We start from the raw sequence: 21,519 nt of genomic DNA, 5'->3' as shown, positions 1-21,519 counted from the left end.
AAAACTTCAAAGATACCATAAATACTCAGAATATTTTATAGCCATGTGCTCTTTCTTCATGAAGTATTAGAGGATGTGTACCATCAAAAAGAGGGAGTAAACTCTAAGCAGAAGACAGCAGAAGATTCAAGAAGAACAGGTCCCAGCAGAATTAAAAGAAACAAAGGCAATTAATAGGATGATGATGGTCTTCAATTGAAACTTTGGAGTAGACCCACAGAAAAGACATCCAAGATTGGAGGAAGAGGTTTGGGAAATCCAGGGGGATGGCTGAGGTTGTATGTAGACTTTTCCAGTCAAAACAAAAAAACATATAACCAAAGAAACTATAAAGCAATAATACACACTACAGTATTATTTTGATACTGTAAATATTGTGTCAATATTTACAGTATCAAAATAATAAAATAATAAAAATATATCACATGGATTTTTAATAGGTGAAATATAATTAAAATAGAGAAATGAGCTGAAATCTTTCTCTATCAGAATATGAAATTCATAGATAATGTCTAAAATTGGATGAATAAAATATTTATGCATTACTTAAAATATGTTTCTAAATAACAGAATAAATAAGCTAATAGGGTTCAACATATTTGCTTCTGGAGGCCAGGGCAAGCTAGGGGAAAGGAGGGAATGGACTTTGGTTCCATGTCATGGACTTTTTGCACAGACTTTTAAAACTATTTGTAAATAAATAAATAGCATGTTTCTCCAGACAGGAACTTACACAGACCACTCTTTTTGGCATCTGTCACCTCCACTGGTTTTTAGGGACAGCATCTAGATCGATGGTGGCTTCAACATGTGGGGATAGCAAGCCCTTGGCATCATCCCAGGGATCAGTGTCATCATTTGCTGCCTTGTGTCTTGGATCTTCCCCTTGAAGCCCCCCAAAAACCATACCATGTGTTTATTCATTTTTTCTATCATTATTCTGTTTCTGGTCTTCCCCTTACTTTTCTCTGTTGTATGTTTCCACCATCATTCACCTTATCCAGTGTCTCTCGTTTGAGCTCTTTGCACAGATCAAGTCTAGCAAAGAAGAAAGACATATGCACTGGATCACATCTTGATTTTGGCTAGCAAACTTCTAACTGCTTGATTTTTTTTTTATCCTAGAGAGTTAGAGGGATGAGAATACAACTTAGGGAGACAAAGGACTCACTCCAAATATGAAATTCTGTGCTAAGAAGATAGAACATTTTATTTTATATTAATTTTTTTAATTATAGGTGGACACAATATCTTTATTTTATTTTATGTGGTGCTGAGGATCAAACCCAGTGCCTCATGCATGTTAGGTGAGCAATCTACCTCTGAGCTACAACCCGAGCCCAGAACATTCTTAAATATGCAATTATATAAAGTCCTGGAGGATGAATTTCCACAACCAGTTAATTACACTTTGCATCAAAACAAATTAAGTTTTAAGGTATTTAAATATAAGTAAGTATCTATGTACATACATAATAATCAAAAAATATTTGACATTGTGCTTTCAAACTGCCATACATTGTCCTAAGCACTTTGCATATATCAATTTAGTTAATCTCACCATCCTATCTAAAATGCAAGGGCTATCATTATACCTATTTTTCAGGGAGATTAGGGAGATAAGAGTTATGAAACTTGCTTAAGGTTGCACAGCTATTAACAGAGCCAGGATTCTAATCAAGTTAAAAAATACAAACTTGAGCTGAGGGCATGGCTCAGAAGTAGAGCACTTGCCTAGCATGTGTGAGGCACTGGGTTCCATCCCCAGCATCATAAACAAAACATAAACCCATAAACTCTATAGCTAGAAGCCTCAAGGAGTGAGGGCACTGACACTTCAAGTCAAGATTTGAATGAATGCTAGAAAAGCAGAACCTGAGAGATGGCTTCTGGTCTTCTTCTGGTTTGTGTGAATACACTGATAGGATGATCCTCATGAGCAAGCACCAATCTGTGATTATGGAAGAGATGACAGACTACTTTATCACTCCTTTTGCTTTCTTACTCTGTGGTATATTTCTTTGTTTTTCTTTTGTTTTGGGTGGCTACTTTCTCCTAAGGCCTATCAAAGGTAGAGAAGGGTGGGCGGCACATAGAGGTCCATCTTCAAGTTAGCACCTCTGATGAGAAAGAATAAAAAGGTCTTATACAAAACAAGTCTGTCCACATTAGCTCAAATTAGGTCACTGATCTCAGGGTCTATCCTTCTCTTTGTATGTAACTTTCTCATTACATTGTTAATCCATGGTCAACTGTCAGTACTCATCTCTAAGATGAAGAGGCTGCTACTAATCATTCCTCAGGCCTCATATAGCTCTAGGAGTAGAAGATTCTGGGACCACTAGGGCACCGCTCAGTCACTGTATCCATGGATGACCAAGATCAACACAATTCAGGGGGAGGTATTATCTTGTTTCTATAAAGTGTCCCTGCTGACACCACATTAGAACACCCAAATAGAAAACTTAACTCCATATTCCTTTAAAAAATAGGGACCAATCATCCTAGCCTGGGAGCCTCAGTCTTTCTCAAGAGACAATGAAGGTCAACATGTGTTTTCAAATAAATATGCTCAATTCACATTCCTAATTTGAAAATGACTTCCTAAAATTCGTAATGGTTTATTACATACAGAAAATTACCTGCTACTGAGAACATAAAACATTACATGTCACAAAATATTTCAAATCTTCATAAGAGAATTCTATTGCCCAAGAGCATTGATTTATATATACACACACACACGTGTGTGTGTGTGTGTGTGTGTGTGTAGTGTTCTACTTTTTCTAATGGCATCTGCAGGGCTCACACCCTCACAAATCAAAGCAAAATAAATTTCAGAGGAATTTAAGAGTAGAAAGGAGGAAGGAAAACCAGCACAATATGCAGGCAAAACCATAGTGCACTAGGACACTGGGTTTCTCTTCCTCATGACTCATGACATTTGGGGCTAGAGAAGTATTTGTTGTCAAGAACTGTGCTATGCATTGTAGGATCCCTGGCCTTGAGCCCCAGTAGCTCCAACCCACCCTCTGCTGTGACAATCAAAATGTTTCCAGACACTGCTAAGTCTCTTGCTGGGGCAAAATGCCTCCATTTGAAAATCACTGTGGAAGATACAAAGAATACACCAGTTTTTATCTGATAAGAAAGTAAAATTGGAATTTAAAAATTTGCTTATCTATAATGTAATGTTCACAGATTCATCCAAAGATGACAGGGAACATGGTTTAGCCAGCAAAGAATGCAGAGAAAACTAGGGAGAGTGCCTCTCCACATGTATTAACTAATTATTTTCATACCAGGGATTGAGCCCAGGCATGCTTCACCACTGAGCAACATCCTCAGCCCTTTTTATTTTGAGACAGGGTCTACATAAGTTGCTTAGGGCCTTGCTAAGTTGCTGAGATGGCTTTGAATTTGAGATCCTCCTGCCTAGGCCTCCTGAACTGCTGGGATTATGGGCATGTACCATCATGCCCAGCTTCCACATGTAAATTTTGTTTGTTTTGCTTTCACTACCAAAGAAGAGAAGGAACAAAAGCACAACTCTGGTTGGCTGGCAATTTCTTATAACTTTAAAAATAGCTCTGACAGGTAGATGAAAGAGTTCATGGAATACAAAGCAAAAATACTGAGGCAGAAGGTAGCATTTCTTTGAGGAATGTGGTCTGTCTCACAAAATAAAGGTATGGAAAAAAGATGAAGTACAAATACAAGCTCAGTAGATAAGTCTGCCTAGCAAAGAAAGAAAGGCTCTAGGTGTTTTTTTATTTATTCTTTCTGAATTGTGGCAGAACCAGTGATTGATTATTATAAGGTGCTTAGGAATATTGTTTGCCCAAGAAATATTTTTATTGATTTAGCATAACTACACATATTTATAGAGTACAGTGTGCTAATTTGCTACATGTATATAATGTATAATGATCAACTCTGGTAATCAGCATTTCCCTCTCCTCAAACATTTATCATTTCTTTGTACTGAGAACCTTTGAAGTCTTCTAAGAATATTTTTAAAAAGAGGATCTTCATGCATTCAGCATATAGAAGACACCCCTTGGGAAAAAATAAAAACAGAATTACTAAGGAATTTGCAGTAAGGCTGTCTTTAAAGAAGCAAAAACATTCTATGAGCTGCACTGTCTTTTTCTCAGTATAGGTGAAGTTTAAATTATTATTTCTAGTTGTAATTTGCATAACACTTGTAATCAGAGATGCTCAAAAATCTTTGAGATAATTTAAAAATGTTAAGAGTTTTGATATGTTTTCTTGGTGTGATAAATGACATGATTATTTTCCAGAAGGAGAGGCTAAGGCATTAGGGGAATACACAATCAGTAATTGTTTAGACAGTAAGTCTGACCTGAACTCTGAACTTCAGACAGGCCTTGATCCTCACTACTCAGTGGGGTCTCTGGATCAGCAGCATCTGTGTTGACCAGGAACTCAGCAGAAATGCAGAAGTTCAGGGCCCATCCAGACCTACTTAATCAGAATCTACATTTTAATAAGGTACTCAGGTAATAATGCTTATTAAATTTGAGATGCACTGCTCTGGACATTTCAAGTTTGTCTTTTAAGATCATAACTTACCAAAGCTTTTATGACAATCCATAAAAATACTTTTTGAACATGTTCTGCTGAAAGTTTCTTAGAAAATATGGTGGGGGGGACCTTTTAAAATGAGGCTCTGAATAGTCCAGGAATGGCATATTATATATGAAAAGTGACAATAGAAAACAAAACAGACCTATAAGAACAATGACTGAGTGAAGATGTTCTTTCAAGGAAGAGTATTCCTAGGTGGATAATTAACATGAGGTAGCAGAAAATACAATGAAGTAGAAAAAAGGACCATACTGCAGTCTCAAAGTAGAACTGTTCTGTGATCACTTACTGCATCCAAGGTACATGCTGCTTATTATTTCCTCATAGTAACATGTTTTAATTCGTCCACACAAACATAAAATGCTATGCTAGTATGTTAGTATTAATAATAATCAACAAATAGTCAAAACCCAAAGATGGTCTCTTAAACTGAAAGGCCATGATGCATTTTATTTTGAAAACTTCTCTTTCTTTTTTTAAAAAATATTTTTAAGTGGTCCATCAGTCTGCCATTTGAGACTATTAGGCACAGGAAGATTCATTAGGCTTGCAGTCCCCAGATGTAAACACTACTGTTTGAGATTTCTCTTATTTTAAAATCATACAAGGTTCAATGTACAAGGGTAAAGAGCATGGATAGATAGCAGACATTTAGTGCTATAAATGAAAAACAATGATATGTAATTAAAAAGGCAATTGTATAAATCTTTAAAAATATGATAAAAATAAATCTAGTCACTGAATTGCAGAGAAAGTATTTCAGTTATATTAATGGGGTTGTTTTTCTCTTATAGCCTGATTTTTTCCCCTACTTTAGTAACAATAATACTGTAACAGGAAATATATCAAAAAAAGGTAGAAGCTTAGAAGCTTAAAGCCCATAATCCCCATGGTGGCAGCCAAAAACATAATTAAGGAAAAACACTCACTTAAGTTTTTCTTCCCTTTAAAAACTAATCTCATTTTTTTCAAGACCCTGGGGAGGAACTACAATTTGGGGTCAAATTTTGAACAATGTTGGATTATTGCTAACCAGACCCCATGACCCTATTAAGATCAAAATCATATACCAACAGATTTCAGGAGTAGGAATTTTTAAAAGGTGTTTTGCACTCCCAAAGCCAGAAAATAATCCTTTCACACAAGGACATCGGGAACACTAGGTTATTGCCTTTAGACTTTGCTTTTGGAAACCTACTGAGTTTCTACAGGCAGGATATGAAATACCCAGCTGTTAAGAATAACCCTTTCCTTTAAAAGTTCAGTTCAGTTTGAACAAACATGACATATATAGGTCTATTGTCCTTCCTTCTCTCCAGTAAACAACAGTGCTCATAAAAAAAAATGTTGCATCTTTCCCATTTTTGGACCTAATCTGCTTTTGAAAAAGTCTAAGCATGAGGGAAAAAAGAGTAGTTGCTCAAATCTCTTTGCAGTTAATCACCTTCATCAATAATAGATCAAACAAAAAACTAGGAGAGATACTTTTAGAGTGAAATTGGTATAACTACTTCCTACATTTGTAAAACTGTGTTTTTACATTTGTTTCTCAGTTATTTACATATTTTTTCTTTCTTACAAAAATGCAAGACCTTTTTCAAACTCTTTTGGGAATTAATGCTGGGACTCTTCCTTAACCCTTTATAATCTTGTCAAATTAATTCTTAAAGTTATTATTTACTTGAGTTCCTACTGTACAGTGGGTACTGCATTTATAGTATTATCTGTAATTCTTAAAATATCCATGAAAAACAGATATTATTTCTCCCATTTTTAAGATGAGTAAGTTGGTATTGAAGGAAGTGAATGGAATAAGAGGAAAAGACTTCATACTTAGGATAGGCTTCATACTCCACATGTCAAAACTGTCAGTTCATCCCTAACATCCTGCATAATAACTGTTTCTAGAAGATGGTCAATAAACATTTGTTGAACCAATATGACTTGTAGCCCATGGTCTTCTTTGGTAAGAAAAGAAGTTGTGAGTCCTTCAATGGAAAAATACTAGAAGGGATGTAGAAGCTGGTGGTCATGTACTCTTTTCTTTTTAAAAGAAGCAAGGTCAGAATCATGACCACTTACAAGTTCCATGATTAAGGACTTTAAATTATAATTTTAGAAAAGAAATGTTTTCCATACATACCTACATCTCAAGGATTCAAAGGAATAAGACCTTAAGAAATTGTAAGTATTTAAGAAAACGAATGTCTGATGAGTTCCTAAAAGAGTGGTAAAAAAGTGGAAATAGGGAAGAATGTAAAGGGAGTGAGGATACATAGGAAAATGTGCAAAGAAAGAAGCAGAATCCCTTTGTTACACTGTTCATATTTACCTCCCATTGCTTTCCTTATGTGATAAACTAGGAAATCAGCCTTTTAATGAAAAAGATAAAAAAAAGTTTTTACGTCCATTGCAAATATTTTACTTTTTGACAAACCAAAGGTTATCATGGGAGCCTTTTCCTTCATATCGCCTTACCTACCAGTTAATACTGTACTAGAGTATATATCCTATGATACACTCTACAGTTTCATTTACTCACTGATGTAACTATTGTTAAATAAACAGACCATATTTATAATAAAGATTTTGATTTTTTAATTAATTAATTAGTTTATATTTAGGATTGAACCCAGGGGTACTTAACTACTGAGCCAGATCCTCAGCACTTTTTATGTTTTGATACAGTTGCTTAGGGCCTTAGCAAATTGTTGAAGTTGGCTTTGAACTCGCAACCCTTCTGTCTCAGCTTCCTGAGCCACTGGAATTCAGGTATACATCACTCTGCCTGGTTAGTAAGATTTTTTATAAGTGAAGGTCACTTTTGGTGGTACACTCATCTTAGGACAATGTTTTTTTTTTTTTTTTATCAAATCTCCATTCCATATAACCTACCCTTCTTATATTTAGATAGAAGTTTTCAACTTGTCAACCTGTTGCTAACTCCCACCCACCCAGGACACAAGTGCTCTTTCTTATGGCTTTCCTCTATGGTAGTCAGTAGAATTATACCTAGGACTAAGAATAATTATAAATACCATTGTCTATTAGCATTCCTTTACTGTAATAAGTACCTGACATAATCAACTTAATAAGAGAAAAGCTTTACTGTGGCTCGTGGTTGCAGAGATTTCGGTGCACAGCAAGTTGGCTCCATTGCTTTTGGGCCTCTGACAAGGCAGCACACTGTGGTAGGGGACACATGGTGAAATAAAGTTGCTCACCTCAAGGTGGCCAGGAAGTGAAAGAGAGGAAGAAAGAGTCTCACAATCCCCTTTGAGGGCACACCCCCAGAAACCTAAGACTTTTCCATCAGACCTCCTAAAGGCTCCACCACCTCCCAATAGTTCCCAATAGGGAACTAAGTCATTAACACCTGGGCCTTTGGGGAATGTTCCAGAGTCAAACTATAGTAGCTATATTTTTGTAGGCACTCAAATTACTGGGGTTTTTTTTGTGCTCAAGCCACTCTGTGATTATTTGACTTGGGAAAGTCAGTAGATTCTGTTCACCTTTAATGTAAAAGATAAATTTAAAAATACATAAACTTCCTTATTTGACAAATAGGTATCAAGAGAACTGCTTGAGTGACAGAGCTAGAAATTGTTGTGAGAATTCCATGACAAATAAAGAGAAGAGGCTGCTGCCCTCTTAAAGGTCATACCAAACAAGCAATTACATATGTGGATTGACAAATGCCATCACAGAGCACACATGGGGTGTTACAGAAGGTCAGATGTGGGGATGAAGGTGGTTAAGATGGAAGTGCGTGGTTAGGAAAGGCTTCCCTGGAGGAACGAAATCACATCTGGAATATAAACAGCTAGTGTGAGTTAACCAGGGCAGCATGTATTTGAGGTAGGCAGATGTGGGTAGGAAGGGGGCAGGCATGATGGCTCAGAATGAAAAGTCAGCGTGTGTGAGGGGTTAAAGAGAGAAGTATGACAGCATGAAAGCATTTGTAGCTGGCCCAGTATGCAGAGGGATAGGAGAGATGAAGCAGGTGATGAATGTGTTTGTAGGGAAGGGTTTCATGTTCTAAGGCCTTGAAGAAATAAATAATGAAATTATGAGGTTTGTACCTTACGAGGATGACTTTCATGCCATTGTAGAAACTGGAGTAGCAAAGAGCCAGTTAGGAGACTTTTGTTCAGAGGATAGGGGATGGGGGTCCTTGTGGGGCAGTGCTATTAGTCAGAGAAGTGTATACAGTTTTGTGGATTCAGGAGGTACATAGTGATTGGATACTATGAAGGAAGGACAGTGAGGTCTTAAGTAAAAAGAAAGACTGAAGAAAAACTTCTGTCTTGGGCAACTAGACAAAGGATGGGTCAAGGAAATAGAGATAAAGGAGCAGGTGGAATGGAGATGTGTTAAGTTCAGTTCAGGATGTGTTAAAACTGTAGTGCTGGTGGAATATAAAAATAGAGGTGTTCCTACTTCTATTTAGGTAGGAAGTGTCACAAAAAGATCTGGGCTGAATACTGCTATCACTAATCTAGAGATGGTAATATAGAACAAAGACACAGAGAGATCATTCAGGGAGCATGGAAGGAGGTGAGGTTCCCCAAGGTCACTAACATTTAAGGGAGGTCAGAGGAAGAAAAGTCCGTGAAGAAGAAGGGCTGGATGTGGACATAAGTAAATGGATAGGTTTGAAGCAGTAGGTTGAGGGACTTCTCATCTAATGGATTTGACTTTCTCTAGAAAATAGGATCATGAGGTAGGAGAAAAGGGTCAGAGATTTAAGAAGCAAGGAAATATTTGGGGGTGGATGATTAAGTCATCTTTTCTTATTAAGAAATCCAATGAATAGTCTTCTTGGATAACTATATCTCATGATATGCATATCAAAAAGGTATCTGGCGTTAGAGAAATTATGGGGCCTTCTGAAAAACTGAAATTCACACAGACATATTTTAGAAGAAGCAAGCAACTAAATACAGCATCTATTCCTTTCTAGAGAAAAGCTGAAGAAGGGGTGGCTATTTGTAGCTATCTGTAAGCTACCAATAATGGTATTATCACAGGATGCAGCAAGAGAGTTACATGATTGTCTAAGTTCAACAGCATTTTCTTCTCTGCATATCTCAACCTTGTCACATAGAAACAAATATTGTTTACAAGCAGAAACATTGATGGATGCTTGAATCCATGAGTCATCAGCTCTACCTAATAGACCTCACTCACCCAATTTCTGCTTTTTCCTACACCAGACAGAATTCTACAAGCCTTCTCCATGGTGACAATCAAGGAATCACACTCAATAACCAAGGGAGCAGCCAAGGTAGGTGTGTAGAACCACCCCTCTATCCTTTTTGGAGTGGATTTGAATTTTACAGTGTTTTATTCCAGTAGGGATTCTTAACCTTTTCTGTGCTATGAATTCCTCTGGCAGAAGCCTATGAACCTCTTCTCAGAACAATGTTTTTAAACAAGTAAAATAAAATACATAGAATTAAAAAGATAAGTAATTGCACTGCAACATAATTATCCACATATTTCTAAAACCAAATTTATAATATAAAAGCATGTATGTGTCTCTGTCAATACATTACATAGAAAGGTCTAGTAATATTTTAAAGTGCTACTAGTGCCCGAAACAGTGGTGTCTGCTGGTGACAGAAACAGCAACTTATAAGCTAATGGTAAGTCAGTCCTATAAAGAGATAAGTGGAACACACTGAAGAGATTAGAGTACGCATCCCTGCTAGGAACCAGAGGAGTGTCAGTGAGGTAGAAATAGCCTCCTGGAAGAGACACTATCTGTGCTGAGACTTGAAGGTGTTTTCCTTATCAATAAATTCAATTAAAATGTTTCAACTAAGCAAGGATAGTCTCTAGCTGACTAAAGAAAGAGATTAGGCAAAAATGAGTTAAAACCGAGACATTTCTTTCTGGTATTCCCAAGGCAAAGAATTAAAATAACATAACAAAAACACAGGACAAATATTTTTCAATTTTAACAAGCTGGATAACATTTTTATTTTTTCCTTGCTCACAAGGGAGACAAACCAACTTTTTCATATGTCCCATCTCCAAAGAAGCAATAGGATAAATAAAGGAGAGTTAGAGACACCAGTTAAAATCACCTCAGAACATTTTTTTTTTTTTTGAAAATCAGAACTTAGAATTTAGGCCCAGGAAAAATTTATCTTGGATAACATTCCAAAACTATTAAGGTGGTAAAATCATATAGAAATCTAAAAGATACTGATTGTTACTGCTGCAAATAAAAGAACAAGAGGGCTATGGGTAAAATGTAGATCCCTGCCTTCAAAAGCTGTATTTTACAAGCTTCTAATTATGTTAGTAGCACCTCCTTGCTACTGGAGTGAAAGGAGAAACTGAATAGGGAGGCTAGGCATGGTAGGAAATCCATCATCACTCCCACCCAGAACAGAGTTTCTAAGGAGGAGAGAATTGCTTTGTTGCCCTTACTAAATCACCAGAAAAGGTAGAAAGAAATGAGGGAGAGAAAAGAAGAAGAAAGGGGGGAGGAAGGAAAAGACAGAAGGGGAGGGGACAAATACAAGAAAGAAAAAAATAAATAAGAATGAAAGATAGAGCAGAGCAGAGCAAAGAAGGATGATTAAGTCATAAGGAAAATAAGAAAGCCAGGCAGGGAAGTAAATATTCAGAACAGAATAGATGCTCAGTAAATAGTAGCATTCTCTTAATACCCAGCTCTTGGCATTTCATTACTCTGACAGACTAGATTGTTCCCTTTAAAATTATATATGTTGTTCAAAAGTCTCACATTTTCATGAAGAATTCTAAATAATTAGCAAATTTCTTGAAAGCCCTGTGTCTGCCAATAATTGTGAATAATACAAATAGACCATGGACTTGAAATGAGAGAAATCACCAGTAAACAGCAGTGTTAGGAACATGCTTCAAAGTGAAAGAATAAACTATTCTCAGGAGATAATGGCCAACAGTCCTTCAACTCCTGATCAATGGAAACAGCAAATTTTGCTACATGAGCAATAAACCAAGAAGACTATGGATACATCTGCATACAATGCTAGGAGTTATGACCAAACACAATGTAGGAAAGAATTCATCTCATATTTTTAACAATACTTACTATTATAATACATAAGCAGAAATTTGGCATTATTTGTAAAAATTTAGTATTGGAGAGAATGTTAGTAATCACTCTTATCCTCTTATGATTGTAGTCCAGACTTAAATGGTAAAGGAGGTAGAAAAGCTTAAAGGGGTGTAGGGAGACAAATTCTGGGTTAAAATCCTTTAATCAGATTTTTTTCCAAATATATTAATTTAGTCACATTGCTTGCCTCACACTAAGAACTAAAGAAACAAGAATTTTTCCAATTGGGGAGAGTGGATGGAGGAGGTGAAGGTCATAGGACTCAGAAATATATGTAATGAAGCCAAATATACTGCTCAGCAGTATTTTTCTGATACAACTTCAGCTACCCCCAGAGATGCTTAGAAGGGCTGTACTTATAATGAATCCCCCTTATTCTCAGGATCTATGTATGTCCACAATAATTCTAATGAGAGACACACCACCTGCATTTCAATCCTGTTTTAAAACTGGGTTAAACCAAGGGTCAAATGTGTCATGGAGAAGAGTTTAGCTGGAGTACTCGGGCCTGATGCATCAAGAAGACCCTCAGCACCCTCCTCCCCTTTGCATACTTGCCATCTAAATTAAGAGGTTAGCAGCAGCCTGAAACTTACAATTTCTTTCATGGTGTCATCTAAAGGACCACTAGGAAGGCTCTCCAATCTCATCTTCCATAAAACAAAAACTCTACCATGTAGTCTCGAGGCTTTCAATACAATCTGGCACTCGTGTGTAGAAAGAGAACTATGGAGTCAGACAGACATCTGTTTGAAGAATTCAAAAGTCTCTCCAGTCTTATAGCCAACTTGGAGAAATGATTTAATCTCTTTGTGGTGTGGGGGAAGATGTGATAAGTAAAGCACCAACATAAGGTTCAGAATATGAATTCTCTCTGTATTGGAGTTTCTCCATTGTTTGGGGATCCCTCTTCTCTAAAATCCCAAGTTGCAATGAAAGTTTTCAGGACCTGTATATACACATAGCTCTCTAAAATCTGAGACAAGTAGCACCTTGGTTTTCAGAATTCCCTATGCTTTCTGTAAAAAATATATATCCCAAGAATCTCCATAATGACACAAAGTATTTTGAGGATAGCATCATTATTACACTGAGATTTAATTATTTTTGTATAACCTTGGGATCAAATAATATAACAAAGTGATTCTATTTTAGCCGAGAAATAGCATCTCTTTCATTTCATAAAAGGCTTTTTAAGTATTTCAAATAAATCTTTTACTTAAATAAGATCAAATTTCATGTTGAATCAATGATAGTCTTTTAAACTGTAATCTGCAGAATATAGACAACCTCAATATTGAAAACAGGTAGATAAAAGTTGCATCAATAGCAATCTGTTAACAAATCCTGATGTGTTGCATGGGTAGGATTAGCAAGGACCTATCTGATTCACTGTATAGGAATACTAATGTAGAAGGTAGAAGCAATGCATATTAAATTATCAGTAAATGTTTTTGAAATAAACATTTTTTTGAAGTGCTTGGGATCAAACCCAGACCTCATTCACTCTAGGAAAGTGCTCTACCACTGAGCAATATCTCTAACCCCAGAAATAATTTTTCATGGCAACAACATTTAATTCTTTTTACTTAGCCAAGATATACTCACAAAACTGCTGAAACCCCTATTTATAGCCATGCAGACCAATGTCGATTTAACAGGAAAGGCTATCTCACAAACAATAAATCCATAGCCCTACGGGTTTTAATTAAAAGACATTTATCACCAAGACACTAAATGTATTTGAAAGAAATAGAAGACCAAAATATCACTTTTTAGATTGTCGACAATTCTGGAGGATTGTTGGCTGGGAGAGCTGATCCTGCAAATAGCACCAGATTTAAAAACAACCCTCTAAGTGTTTTAATTGGGGGGTATACCAGGTCCTCAAAAAGAAGAATCTGCATATTTAAAAGCTGCCACACAATGTTCCAGAGACCAAGGCTATATAACACACTCTTTGCACGTGGGACCTGACATTTTTGTTAGAAAAGTCACTAAATGTACAGACAACTGGGCCTATTTTCTATACTAGAACAGAATCTCCACTAGAGAAGAAAATTCCTTGCACCCCTTTGCTAAGCTCCTGAAGTATTTATTCCGTGTAAAGAGCAGTTTCAAAGACCAGACTCAGTAGATGTGGGTTCAAACTCCACCTCTGCCACTTCTGTGCCTCTCTGTGTTCTCTCTCAAGCTTTGGCATTTATGAAATGCCTCATGGGCTTTAAGAAGGAATCTCAGTCATCAGAGCAGCTGAAGGCAGTAATCAATTATGCAGGCCACAGAAGCCACATGACATCAAATATACATATAGAGTTTTTGAAAAAATATTAGTGTTTTAGAGTTATACATAATAGTGGGGGTCATTAAATTTAATCATACATGCATGGAAAATAATTTGCTCCATTTTAGTCCCCAGTACTTCCTGTTTCCTTCTCCTCCTCCTTCCCTCTGATCTCCTTATTCTACTCTATTGGCCTTCTATTTATTTACTAAGTTATTTATTTTTAATTGGTACATTATAGCTACATATAAAATTGACATGCATTGTGATATATTCATACATAGCATAATTTGGTCAAAATCACTTGCCAGTTCTTGCCCTTTTCATCTGCTCCTCCCTCCCCTTTGGTCCGCAGCTTCAATTCTACTGATCTCTCTTCTATTTTGTTAAAATCCCCTGTTTAAATTCCCTTTTACTCTCTAGCTTCCACATAGGAGAAAACACTTGACCCTTGACTTTTTGAGTCTGGCTTATTTCACTTAGCATGATTTTATTTTAAAATGTTCAATCTCTTTTGTGGCTAAACTCCATTGTGTCTATATAACACATTTTATTTATCCATTATCTAGTGATGGGGACCTAGTTTGTTCCATAACTTGGCTATTGTGGATTGCTGCTATAAAATTTGGCATGTATAGATCACTGAAGTATACTGATTTTTGTTCTTTTGGATAAATACCAAGAAGTGGGATAGCTAGGTCATCATATAGATCTTTTATTGTGTGTAAGATAGTTAGTTCAGACAATGGGCAATGGGGTAGGTGATGGGGTGGAAGAAGTGACTAAGATATAGAAGACAGATCTGCCTCCAGGAAATTGTAGATTCATTAGGGAGAAATGACTTAGCCACATTAAACAGCAATTATTACACACTTGTGCTTATCTTTTAATCACATTTAAAGACAAGAAAAATATTAAGATTTATCACAAAGTCTTAGACGATGAATCATATGGTTGAAATTAGGCCGAAGTGGCCTGTGAACCAAGTTGCACATAAATTGAGTCTTTCAAAAGGATGTGGTAAAGAGACTCATAGTTTTTTACTCAGCAGACATTTTTCCCCTTTTCCCTAATAACACCCCCCAGATTTTTCCCCTGGGGATGAACTTGCCTGGGTAAAAGACTCCAGTCCCCAGTGAGCCTCCCTTCAAGTCAGTGGCATAGAGTGAGCTGCGGGCCTCATGCATTTTGTCTTTTCTGGCTTCTCTTTCTGCCTGGACATGATGTATGGAGCTTACTAGGTCATTTGGACCATGCAGTGACCTTAACAATAATGCTATATGCTAAGGATCAATGGCAGAGTGGAGAAGTTGCGAAGATCTCTGATGGACTATGGAACCATATATTGAAATGTGAGTACTTAGCTCTGCACAAGATGCACATTTTCCACACTTGAACATTTTAAAAATATGAATGAGTTCTATAGCCAGTGGTGTTACAGATCACTGTCCACAAAGCCAAAGTTTGTCCTACACAGGTGTGAACAATATACTCAATGCTGTTTATATTGTCTTCAACTCAATTATGTCTAATACTGATACTATACCTGTCAAGTTTAAATCTCATTTAAAATGTCTTCCAAAAGATCACATCATGATTCAATATTGAAATGGAAAGTTACTGGTGCATAATAACGTATGGAAAAAGAGCAGTGTGGCATGAATTTTATATTAGGAAAGCAAATATTCAGTATTGAAGAAGTGAAGACATTTTCACATTTTCTAGCAAAAGGACACATGTTTTCAGGACAGAAGAAAGGAAAACAACTACATGAGAGGATGAAGCTGTGCTATATTGTGCTACTAAGATACTTACAAAAGCATTACCTGTCCCATGCCAAAGTAGGAAAACTCTAGTGTCAAAATTTGCAGAGGGGGTAACAGTAATTCAGAAGAAAATCTCACGGACAATAGTGGAAATTCCTAAAACATGCAGTTGTATGCACATTTGTATGAACAGTTGTATGAACAACTGTTGTATGAACAAGTGTGATTCTGAGCCCAAAAGGCATCCAGAAAAGATTCTGAATGTTAACAAGATTTGGGAATACATCAGCCCATTTATTTTGCTTACATATTCATTTTTATATGTTGTCAGAAGTGATACATGATTTCTAAAAATCTAGGTAAGTCTAAAAGAACTCTGAGTGAATCTAAAAGAGTCAATGGAGGTAGAGAAGAAAAATGTAAAACCAGTTCTGTAGGTCAGCAATAAGATGGAAGTCTGATGAAGGAAATAAGGAAGGAAGACACCTCACACTGCAATATTTAAGTGGTACTTATTGGAGAAAATTGTTTCAGCAAAATTATAAGCTAAATAGCCTTTAGCCAGAGTTGGGGTTTAAGAAAAGAAAATTTTCCTACAATGGGGCTAAAAGTAAGACCATTTTAGGGGATTGTATGTAGGATCAATTTTGAGAGTCTTGAAATTGACATTTTAGCTGCTATTTGCAGCTAGTAGCTTTTTTCTTTCATTTTTCCTTTATGCCTATCATAAAATGAGCAAAGACAGAATTGCAAGTTATGGGTGTAAAGTGGTTCTCTCTTGGAAACCAAGTTTGCTGCACACCATGGAACATGATGTGGCGGTCAGAAAAGAACCAATTAGAAGTGCACAAAGTGACATGAATGGATCTTAAAATCCCAGGGCTTGGAAAAAAACATGCACCATGAAACATATGGCACAATAAAATATGTGCAATTGAAATGAATGTGCTAAAAGCATTAATATTTGTTTGAAAAAACAAATACATACAGGAATATCCATGCCAAATTTGGTAGAATAATTACCTGATTATATAAACTGGAGTGGCATAGGGGTTAAAAGGGAATGGATGAGTTTTTCATTTAACTACATGAAGAAGTCTTTAAATACCAGTGATGATAATGTGTCAGAAACTAATAAAATAATTAACCAATTTGAGGCTCCCGACCATGGAAAAAGTTTCTGCTTAAATTGGATATTTAAGCTGGCATTGTGGTGAGACTTCATGAAGATATTTTAAAGCCTTGTTTTTCTAAACAGAAGTGATGTCATATTTTATAGGTCTACTATATACGTGAGAAAGGAGGAAGAGGTTTAGTGAACACCAATGAACTTAATAAGCACCTTTTAAAATTAATATTTACTATAATTCAAAGGTGATACTACTCAGTGTATTTTTTAATGCAGAAAAAAGTAACTGAAATGCCATTATACTGAATGATCATTCTTTAAATATGGTTTTCATTTCATGGGTTGATTCCCTCAGTAAAATTGAAAAACGTAAAACTAATTAGTTTTAACCGAATGTATTTAAAAATCTTTTCTATTTGACCAGTAAAATATTCTTCTGCATTTCATTAACATGAATGTATTCAAATTTCATTCCTTCTGTTAATTTATTTTTAGCAAGTTAGACTGTGGAATAACCTCATAGGGGTAAACTTCAAAAATGTGTTCTATGTTTTCTTCTTCCCTGCACCATCTAATTTCAACTTCAGAATCTCTTCAAATTTCTATTGTCAATAATCAATGAACATATTCAAATTACACTCATTTCCACCAAATTTGATCTTCAAATTGAGAGTGGTGTACACAAATCAGATTAGCAACTAGAAAAGCTCATTTCTTTTAGCTGGGGAAAAAATTGCATCAACAGAATAAATATCCATCTACCTTATACCAGTTTCTTAATTTGGTACTATTGCGATTTTGAACAGGATGACACCTTGTTGTCAGGGGGATGTCCTGTGCATTGTCAGATATAGCAGCATTTTTAACATCTGTTCTGTAGATGTCAGTAGCAACATGTACCCAACAATGCCTCCAGGAAAAGGGTAAAATTACCTTGTGAGAACCACTATTACAAAGGAAAAAATGAAGGGCTATATTGAAATCGACTGGAGAGCAAGGATTGGGACATATTTGTTTTACCAGTATTCAGCAATGTTTCACTGATGATAAATGGTTTGAGCATCTACTACATGCCTTGTGTTACAGGATATACTTGTTATGCTATGTCATTACAAACATGCTTTACAGCACCAACTAGGTATTGATATCTCACTGCATTATCTCTATCTCCTTCTTCTAATAAGAGACCCCTAATATTTTGCCTTGGAGACAAACTCACCATTGTTCACATTGAAGGTGAGTTTTACACAAGTCAAGGTGTTGCACTTTTTACTAGCCAAGGGGTGGATACTCTCTCTCCAATAGAATGAAAGATAGGAAAAATAGCAGACATCATTCATCTTCCTGAAAAATCCCTGCAAAGTCTTTCTGAGTTGCTGCTTCTCAGTCCTTACAACTGGCCCACATCCTTGTCTCTCCTGATAGCTATCTCCTTTGAATTCTTTGATTGCCTTCATATCTTTCCAATAATTTCCTATTTGGCCAAATTAGCCAGTTTGTACTCTTTTTCTTTGCAATCAACTACCATTTGGGGGTCATAAATTGGAACAGGTGCTATGTTAATGACATGTCTTGTGTTTGCTTACTCACGCTCTATATGTATTGATTTAATGCCCAGTGAGTAGCAGACTGTCTCCTTGTCATGGGAAAGTGAAGCAAGGTTGTGGAGCACATACTCTTCATTCAGGCTGCTGTGGACATCTTCTGGAGAATTTTTTTTAAGAAACCAATGCCTAGATAGGCCTTTCCCCACCACAAGATTTTGATTCAGTGGGCTGAAGTGAGGCCTAGGTATCATCCTATTTTTTTCTCAACAAAGTACAAATGAAAACTTATTATGTAAAGAGTAGTGTCTTGGACATTTAGTCTGAAATCAGGAATAGAAAAATAAAAGCAATTACATTTTAATGAAAGGAAAACTGAAAACTAGATGTCATCCCATTATAATTTTTGAAGGTTCTACAGGGAATGACAATATGTAACCAGGATTATATCTCATTATGCCAGAGTGTGGATTGGCAAACTATAACCTGTGTACACTTAATCCACTTTACTGTCCATATGTATAAATAAAGCTTTATTGGGATGCTGACCTATCCATTCCTTTACATATTACGTATAGCTACTTTTGTGCTATAATAGCAAAGGTGAATGGCTGTGACACAGATTGTATGTTCTGCAAAGCCAAGAATATTTACTATGTGGGCATTCACAGAATGTCTACTGACCCCTGAATTACCTTATTTAATACTCATACCAGTCTCATGAGTAACAATATCAATAACTAATAAATATTGAGCAATTATTATGTGCTAAGTGTTACATTTACTGCCTCAAGTACTTTATTTCATTTATAGTGCTCAACAACTACCTATCAAGAAAGGTATTACTGGAATACAGATAAGGAAACTGGGGCAAGGTAAAGTGTCTTTGTATGATCATATAACTTGTAGTTGGTAGAGCCAGTACTGAAATTCAGTTCTAAGTCTCCAATTCTGTGGTAGTTGCTTGCCTTTCTGGTAGTGAAGTCTAAGGTCAGTTGCAGAGCCTAGCACAACCAATGCCATGTTTAGTTACTTTCAAGCTGTGCTAGGTAGAATAACAGTCTCCAAAGCTGTCTATGTCCTAATTTCTGAACTTGCAAATATGGTATCTCACATAGTAAAAGGGACTTTGCCAATGTGATTAAGTTAAGTATTTTGGGATTGAGAGATTATTTTGGATTACATAGGTGGGACCAATGTCATCACAAGATCCTGAGAAGTGAAAGAGGAAGACAGAAGAATCAGGGTCAGGGGAGGAAATGTGATGATAGAAGAAGAGATTAGAGTGATCTGGAGCTACAAGGCAAGGAACACTGGTAGCCTCTTAAAGTTGGATTATTTTCATTTTCGTTTTGTAGGACTAAGGATTGAACACAGAAACTTATTCACACTAGGGAAGCACTCTACCACTGAGTGACATCCCCCACCCTGGGGGTTGGATAACATGAGAAGACATACTCTCTGCTAGAGCTTCCAGAAGGAACCAACCCTGTTGAAATTTTGATTTTATCCCAGTGAATCCACTTTGGACTTCTGATTTTTAAAAGAGTAAGATAATCAATTCATGTGGTTTTAAGGCTGTAAGTTTGTGATATTTGTTACAGCACCCATGGGGAACTAAAACAAGGCCATATTTTATTTAACACTGGCCATGCTTTAATATTCAGACAATGGCAGCAGCAGAGAAACTAATTTTAATTCAAGCTAGTAAGTCAAAGATTCCTAGAGCACTTATGCACAGTTTGGTGGGATCTGAGTAGAGAAATAACTCTGAGTTCAGTGTCTACCTTCAAACTGGAAAAGAAGCATTCTGATATTGATTGCCCACATCTCTTGTGCTGGTGTCAGCACATCTTCCCTGAAGGCAGATACTAGCTGACCCAGCTGGGTTGGAGGACAAATAAGATGCACTGCCCTGAGCACCAGAGACTGTGGTGAGGAGATTATCACACACACACACACACACACACACACACACACACACACACACACACATTTTACAGAGCAAGATTTCCTCTAATTGAATTTTTCCCCTCTAGCATCCAAAGATAATTTTTAGATTTCCAGATACATTAATGCCATCACCCTCTATTTTGGTAAAAGATATCTTTGTGACTTCAGAGATTATTAAAGACTTTACCTATGGGCATAATTATATAAGGATGCCTTGAAATACAAGACAGAATATTTCCTGAAAAGCTGTGTGTGTCTGAAAACATTAGTCCAATCTAGGGTTTTTCACCCTCAGAGCCATTGACATTTTGGGCCAGATCATTCTTTTTTGGTGGGGCTGTGCTATGTATTGTAGGCTGTTTAGCAGCACCCTTGGCCTGTACCCACTAGATGCCAGTAGTGCTCTTTTCCTCTAGTTGTGACAACCCAAAATGTTAGTAGACATTGCCAGACATCCTTTGGGGGTAGAGGACAAATTTGCTCCTAGTTGAAGACTACAAGCATACTCAAAGTTGAGCCTTACTTTTTAGTTTCCTTTTTAGTCTCCTCCCTTCATGCTATTATGTTATTTTACTTCACTCATTATTCCCCAGATTCCCTCTCCCCATATCTAAAATAAATAAATGAAAGAAAAAGTGGCATTGGATAAATAATATTGAGAGTGTAGGTTCTCTAGACAAGTATATAGAGCACACTTGTGGCTGTCTCTGTAGCACTCTTTAGTTTTTAGATTCTTATTTCCAGTTTTTGTTGTTGTTGTTGTTAGAACTGGGGATTGAATTCAAGGGCACTCAATCACTGAGCCACATCCACAGCCCTATTTGGTATTTTATTTAGAGATAGGGTCTCACTGAGTTTCTTAGTGCCTCACTATAGCTGAGGCTGGCTTTAACTCAAGATCCTCCTGCCTCAGCCTCCCGAGCTGCTGAGATTACATGCAAGTACCACCTCACCTGGCTTATTTCCAGTATTTTAAGAAATTTTTTTTTGTAAATAAAATTTAATTATTCACAGGCTTTTAGTCACTGATATATTAATTCCTGAACAGTAAGATAATGACAAGGTGCAAATAAGTTCCTTGGTGCATATTTTAATTCTTCATTATGCTTCTAATT

This window comes from Callospermophilus lateralis, chromosome X, assembly GCF_048772815.1.
Source record: "Callospermophilus lateralis isolate mCalLat2 chromosome X, mCalLat2.hap1, whole genome shotgun sequence".
Classification (NCBI taxonomy): domain Eukaryota; kingdom Metazoa; phylum Chordata; class Mammalia; order Rodentia; family Sciuridae; genus Callospermophilus; species Callospermophilus lateralis.
This window is presented reverse-complemented; position numbering follows the sequence as displayed.